Raw genomic sequence first — 7761 nt, forward strand, 5'->3', positions numbered from 1 at the left:
CAGATGTCATTACACCCAATAACACGCTACTTGAAATTGGGGCTATAAAAGTGAAAAGTTATATTTAGTGGGAAAAGAGAGCTCGTTCACATCAGATTCTCAGGCTTTCCACAAAGGGTCCTCCCAGGCGGTGCCCGCCCTGCAGAGCAGGCAGCAGCGGCAAGCAGGCAGCGGCAAGCAGGCAGCAGCGGCAAGCAGGCAGCAGCGGCAAGCAGGCAGCGGCAAGCAGGCAGCGGCAAGCAGGCAGCGGCAAGCAGGCAGCGGCAAGCAGGCGGCGGCAGGCGGCGGCAGGCGGCGGCAGGCGGCGGCAGGCGGCGGCAGGCGGCGGCAGGCGGCGGCAGGCGGCGGCAGGCGGCGGCAGGCGGCGGCGGCAGGCAGGCAGCGGCGGCAGGCAGCGGCGGCAGGCAGCGGCGGCATCCCTGAGGCAGGACCTGCCCTCACCCAGCCTGGCACCCAGGGCTGCCCCGGCAGAGCTGTCGGGAACGCTTGGGAACAGTGGTGGAAGCTGCACAGAATTGTGACAATGGGCCAGAAGCCGCCTCATTCTTGTCGTTACCAGAACTGTGGGCAGGTTTAGTCAATGCACCCGTGTCTGTTCAGTAAAACAGGGAAAAGAGGTCCTCTGACTGTCCTTAGGTGCCCAGGCCTATAAACACCGTTGCCATGTTGCATTTTATTACAGCTTGGATTAGGCAAATAAACTTGTCATGAACCACAGAAAAGATGCAACGTAACCAGCACACTGAAGGACAAATGGATGGGCTGAACTTAACTGTTCCAATACAGAGACCTTTTATTTCGTAGACTGTAAATACCTGGAATATACATTATACTGTATATTGCCATAGAACATGGACATTTATCCAGCAGGAGGAATCCTGATTCAAGTCAGGTAGCTAAAACAAATTACAAAATGCTTTGGTTCTATCTAAAATCAGAAAAAAAAGTTTTAAATGGGTTAGGTTAGAATTACATTAGAATGTGGAAAATTAATAACTTTTTCCTTTGTTTATTAATACCAAATACATGCTAACGTGCAAACACAAGATCCATCCTTTTGGAAAGAACAGACAACATTCTTCTATGATACGAACTTCTCATTACAAATTAATTCCATAAGGATGCACTGCCAATGAAACACCGCTTTAACAATCAGTGAATTAGATGCCAGTGCTGGGGAGTCTAGTTTATAACATGCTTTGAATTATGTTCCAGTCAAGTAAGAGATGGATACAAACAGTGTTTCAGAAAACTCTTTTTACTTTATCAAAGGAGCAGGAAAATTAGACAGATTAAATAAAAGGGTATCAGGTGGACAAGTTCAAAGAAATAGATGCATCATGTAATAGTGCGAAATAACAGTAAAAGTAGAGTGAGCAGCAGTTCTCAGGTACGGCCACCAAGGACTTTGTGAGAAGTGACCAGGCAAGACAGTGTCACACCGTTTGACTTGAGCTACAATACTAGCCGTGGAGCAATTTAATTGTTTCTACTCCTTGCTACTATATACAAAAATGCAATAGGGCTAAACCACAAGAACGATAATCATCTGGCAACATTTACTGTAGGTTTGTCTTTGGAGGGAGCTTCTTGGAAACACGAAGTTACACATTTCTTCTCTAACTAGTGTGCGAAAACTAGGGAAGAAACAAAACTTGTAATCATTCTTTCACTTTCCTGTTCACATCAAGGATGGAAATATATTACTTCAAGTAACCTTTGAACCAAGCCACACGAAGTAATAGCATGAAGTTCATGGAAGAAAGTAGCATTGGGAAAAAGTACCAAAGGCACAATCTGGCCTGTAGAACAACAGCCCTGAGAAACTCCAACTCCTGATGCTGACTGAGGCTGCAGAGCTTGTCACACACGTTCGTGCAGAACTTGTCACCTAAACTGCAAAGGGCTCCCATGTACTTTGAGGACATGATAGGGATATTGTGAACCCTTGAAGCCTGTACCTCCTGCAGCAACCAAGCAGGCAAACAAAGGTCTGTGTTCCTCTCTCCAGCTGGCACGATTTGCATAGAAATCACTTTGCACATACCAAAGCACTCGCTGCCAATCCTGCTCAATGTTCACAGCACCAATTCACAGCTTTCAGGATGTTTTGTATACACAATAATTAAGCAACCACAAAAGCTTGTCCTGAGTTTAACTATTCTGTCTTACAAAGCTGGTACATTTGTTCTGATTTCTCTGCCATGCTTGGGGTAGTTTTCAGTACACTACAGAAAATTCAGGATCACTGAAAAATGCCCATATAGGAGGATTTTCTGGGCCGCTACTGACAGATGCTGGCTTGATTTTTCATCAAAGCTGTGTGATGAAGGAACCCTTCCAACTTTAATGGCCAATACATTTTAGCCGTTCACCAGCCCACTCTTACAGCACCCTCCCCATTTTGTACTGTTCACAAATGTGAATATTTACAGTATTTTCCTCAGCTGCAACTTAAACACAACCACTGAAGAGAACAGACCCAGGACACACTCCAGCAGAACAAACCTTTTCCCAGCCTGACAATGAGACGCTGCTTCTTTCTGTCTAAGGTTTTCAATTAGTTCTTCATCTACTGTATTACAGATTTTTTTTAATATATATTTTTTAGACCTTCCCTTGCAGTTTGTTGTTGAGAATATAAAGAAAGTCACCAATAAAAGCCCTTTCAACATTGATACATGTATTATACTGTTTCTTCTCTGCTCAATTGGCTTATTACTTTGAGAAATAAAACCAATTTATTTTGACAGAATTACTGATAAAATTCATACTCACTGTAACTCATTCCTTTACAGTCCAGTGTCACAGCTGTTACTGCCAGGCACTATAGTACTACAAAGAAACCAACAGAATACTTTGCCTATTTTCACAGGTAACAACTTTTATGCGTCTTTAAAATGTCAAAATGAAGATTTAACCATCCTGTTCCAAGTAAATCATCGCCTTGTATTTGGAAACAAATTCCAAACACATTCAAATGTGAACGTGTTGGAATTTTGCATAACCAAGTAAATGAGTTTGGTTAGTACACCGGTATTGAAGACAACTGTACCTAAAACCCCAGGACTGAGATTTTTTTAATCATGTTATTTCGCCTTGTTCCATAGATACTATACCAAATATAGATACTATGCCAAATAAATGCTTTGGCTGTTTTATTCTACTGCAAAAACTTTCTCCATGCCAATGTATCTTTTTTGTGTTACCCACCTTACATTAGCAACTTACTGTTTCACCTCAGGCACTGCTGACGGGGTATATTGATTCTGATACACTGCACCTTCCCTCCATTTACAGTATCTTCTAGTTGTAAACTGAACCAATGAAGTGGTTTCAGGTTCCTTTCACAAAACAACACAAAAACACAGAGAGTTCTTCAGTTCCTGTCCAGAAACTGGGAAAACAATTTGGAATTTGTGGAACTGTAGTCACATTCAAGTTTCATTGCTGAATTTACAGACTGCGTTCTGTCCATAATAACTGAACATAATTTTCCCTAGAAAAATGTTTGGATTAAGTAATGTGATTATAAATTGAAAAGGAAAGACCACCACCACTGTTCCAAAACCAAACCAGCGCACTCGAGAGTCTGGAGTAAACCTCAGTAGTTCTAATGCATTTTCCAACTACTGTTAAAATATACTTGTATTACTTTTTACTCCGTTGTCAGAGCAGAGTATCTCATACTCTGTGCTTCGGTTGTGTAAATACCAGGGAGATTCTCACACTCAGACACATTAGGGTATATTCTGTGAACTGAGGGACATTCCTTTGGTAATTTCTAGCCTATTAGAAACTCGCAGGAGAGAAGAATCATCTATAGAAGCTGGTTGCCGATTCTCTGAAATGCTTATCATTAAGCTGAGATAAAACAGAACACATAGATATTTCAGTGTGGTTTTGTAATGACTACCAGAAAGCCTGCTGTAAATTATGTACAATATAAAGGAATTCCTTCCCGGAACAACTACACTTACACCCATTTAGCAGTCATTTAAACCCAGCTGTTTTCTTCTTCCCTTCCTCTATTTTTAAGCCAGAAAGGTGCTGTTGTCTTTCTAGCCAGGGCGTTGCTCTCCAACAGCTCGGAAGAGAGAGCCTAAGACTTTTCACCATGAAAAATTGATGCCACTGCCCTGGCACGCTGCATCAGGGCTTCTAAGAGCTTTTCCTCCAGGACTACGAGCCCCAGGCTGGCCAGGCACAGCGCCTCCATTTAGGAGAGCTCTGAGTGCTCATCCTACTCTGCACATCTAAGGTAAATAAATACAGCAAAAATCCTACAGCATCAGTCAGCTTGACTCTAGAAGAGCAGATGCACTTCGAAGGCTTTTTTGCCTTTAAAATATGGTTTCTCTGCAACATCTCCAGATTTTTTTAGCTCCTTTTTTTCTGTACTAATTTCAACATCTATATGAATATATCTAAAGATTTGATATTGTAGCACTTAAAAATTGTTTTACATATCAAATGTTTCGGTTTTGGAAACGTAAAATTAAACAGAGACTTCAAAAGTAGGTAGTACAGAACATCATGAGCTCTCTGGAGTGCGTCTGTTCACTGCTTTCTTCCTCAGCTGGGAATGGACGTGCTAAAGATCCACCTTCCACAGGTGGGGTTATCTGGAAACCTCCTTGATGGAACGCCAGTGGAATGCAACCTGGATTTTGGGCTCGAAAAGGAGATCAAAGTGAGGCACTCATTCCTCAAAGGGAAAAAGAAGAGGAGCCGGCTGTGTATCAGGGAAATCACCAATTCTGATCAGGCTGTGAAACACCTAAACTTTGGCTCCTGAATGCTCTGACAAAATTAATTCAATAAAGTCCAACTAATTTTCTTCACAGGCCACCAAAATTCCCCTAGAATATCCTTGAGAAGACACTCCTTGATTTTTTGTGATCTTTTGGATAGAACAACATATCCAATGTTTACCAGTTTATGAAGAGTGTCTGAAGAGCTTTGCTTAAAAAAAAAACATAATAAAAAAGTCTTTCTTCCTAAAAACCATGTACTACTCAAGGCAGGTCTAGTGCAAAACCTTTAGCAAACCTAAAGACCTTTTCAACAGCCTTATTTATCACAGGGGCAAAACCAACAAGGTTGTAACCAAGAACTAAATAGGGAAAAAAATGAAGGTATGTAAATACCATATATATTACAGGCATTATGAACTACACAGTCATCTAATCTTTTCTATCGATTCCCACGAGATGCAAAGATCTTGTGATCCAGTGGCATAACCCAGCATGAACGCTATTAAAAAAAGACCGTTTTCTTACATTCCACTTGCAGCACACCTGCAATTACTCAAAAAAATAAAAAACCTTAAAATGCCTTTAAGGATGACGGTAGTGAGACCACTTCTCACAGCACATCTATCAATGGCAGGATTCAAAGAGCAAGTGCAAGTCAACAGACCTGTCTTCTGATTAAAATTAAGTAACCTGTTAAGTAGCAAGGTTAGAATGGAAAGTATCCATTCGAGATACCGCTAAGCTACAGCCCTTAGCATTTGCTTAAGTATTGGTCAAAACACAACATGTGCATTGCTGCAAGCAATAAATACCAACTCCGACAAACATTAACCTTTATTATTAGTGACTAATGATAGTAAAAGGTGTATTTATAAACTGTGCCCTTGCTATTTCCCAAATTAAAGTTGAAAATTACTTTTTACAATTTAATTGGTAAATAGCATTTGAAGAGGTTCAAACTACACTGTTTAGACAGGACCAGCCCACAGAGTGTTTGCTCCTGCAACCCCTTGGAATTTGAACTCCTTGATCTCTTCATTTCTGTATGTGTTTGAGAGGGAAGGACTCTTTTCCTATGGCTGTAAAATGCCATTTCTCTTGTCCATGAAGAAAATAACTCTAGAATCCTTGAACTCAATGTTTATCTTTTCCTTAAGTGGCTGAGGAAAAGAAGGATTGCCAATAAAATTGCAAATCCTTTAACAAGTTTATAGCATCCCAAGAAGATTAACCCCTAAAACAAAATTAGACAATAAATGAAGATACTTTTCCATTTTTATAAGGAAACACAGGCTAGTTAAGGTCAAGTCACTGGCAGAGATTTAAGGCATCTATTCAACAGTTGGGAACTCTACAAACACATTCCAGGCTGACTAAAGAAACTTTGCTTAGGCAAAAACTCAAACAGTGTATTTTCAATGTTGCCTTTATTGTACCTGAAGAAACAAAGTAGAGTATAGATCTGATGCAGAAATAAGAGACATCTGAAAACATCATGAGATGTGTAGAACTGCAGAAAATTTCAAAGATCTAAAAAAATTCCTAAGTAACACTTAATGTGGAATTAAAGATTACATGCTCCATTATCTTTTCATCAGAGGTTTCCCCTTTTTGATGTCTGGAAATTCCAGGGTAGAGATGATGTGAAAGGTGCATCTACTTCATTTTGAGGTACAAAGCCCCATCGTATGATTCATCTGCTTTCTTTTCACATTGGTTATTTCAACAGTCTGTGGCATTTCAGGAAAGACACGGGAATGATAAGAGTATAGACCTTAATTTCAGAACTATCAGCTATAGAGAACAAAGAAGTACATTACATAATATCATACCAAACTAGGCATCTGCAGCTGATGGATAAAGAAACATTAGTCTAATACTACATCACAACTACCATGAAAAATATTTTAAAGTCCTTGTAAAAGATGCGTAAAAAAGGAATAAGTTGTTGATATTTGGCTTTTCATATGTTTGTAGTAAGACTACAATTTTACCACTCTTTGTTCTCTTTATCTATAGGAAAAAAGAACTTTTGTCTGACCATCATCCAGATAGTAATTTTTGAACAAGAAGGAAGAGCTTCTCCTGAAGTTTAACCCTATTTCTGTGAGAATTAAACAAGAGAGAAGAAAAAGATGGTGAGGGAAAAAAAATACAGCTTTGGGTTTGTTTTCAGTACTGACATCGTTTTGCAATCTGTCTTGGAGAAAGACATTCACAGCACAGAGTCTGGCTGAATCATCACAAAACACAGCAAATATAAGCCAATGTAAGTCTGTTTCATGCTTTCTTAAGAGTCCATTTTTAGTCAGAGATTTACATCAACGTTAGGAAAGACAGGAATTCCTGCTGATCAAGCCTACATGCTTAAACAGAAGGTTAAAAAAAATACAAAAAACACCCCAAACAAAACACAAAACCACAAAACCAAACCAACCCAAACAAACACTAAAACCAAAACAAACTGTCAAATCATGTGAGGAGCCACTTTCTTGATACTTCCAACACTGTATTACCATTGTTCATGAGGTTTTATTTTAACAAGATGACAAATCTTAATGTCAGTGACTAATACCAGTGTACCTTTTGGCTTTTAACAGTAGGTGTATATTGAAAAAGGTCAGCTGAAGTTAGATCAGGTTGATCAGGACTTACCGGTTTGGATGTCACACAGGACAGGTCCCATACAACTGCACTGCCAACAAAAAAGATGTGAAACATGATTACGGGGGCTTTTGCAAGTGTTTTAGGGATGATTAGCAGGAATGGAAGAAACTACCTTACTTCAGCATTCAAGATAACAATACCTTTTCCCTGGATGTACAGCTGCATAGAAATAGAGAATTGCATTTTTCACTGTAGCAATATTTTTAAACATTTACAAAAATGAAAAATGAATTGGAACTGCAAATGAAGGGAACACAAGCTGCCCGCTCAGTTGTTTTCAGGTTAATGAAAAGCAACAAGAAAGATTTCTGCTCACACTTCTCTATCTTCTCAAGAT

This window comes from Caloenas nicobarica, chromosome 9 (genome assembly GCF_036013445.1).
Source record: "Caloenas nicobarica isolate bCalNic1 chromosome 9, bCalNic1.hap1, whole genome shotgun sequence".
Lineage (NCBI taxonomy): Eukaryota > Metazoa > Chordata > Aves > Columbiformes > Columbidae > Caloenas > Caloenas nicobarica.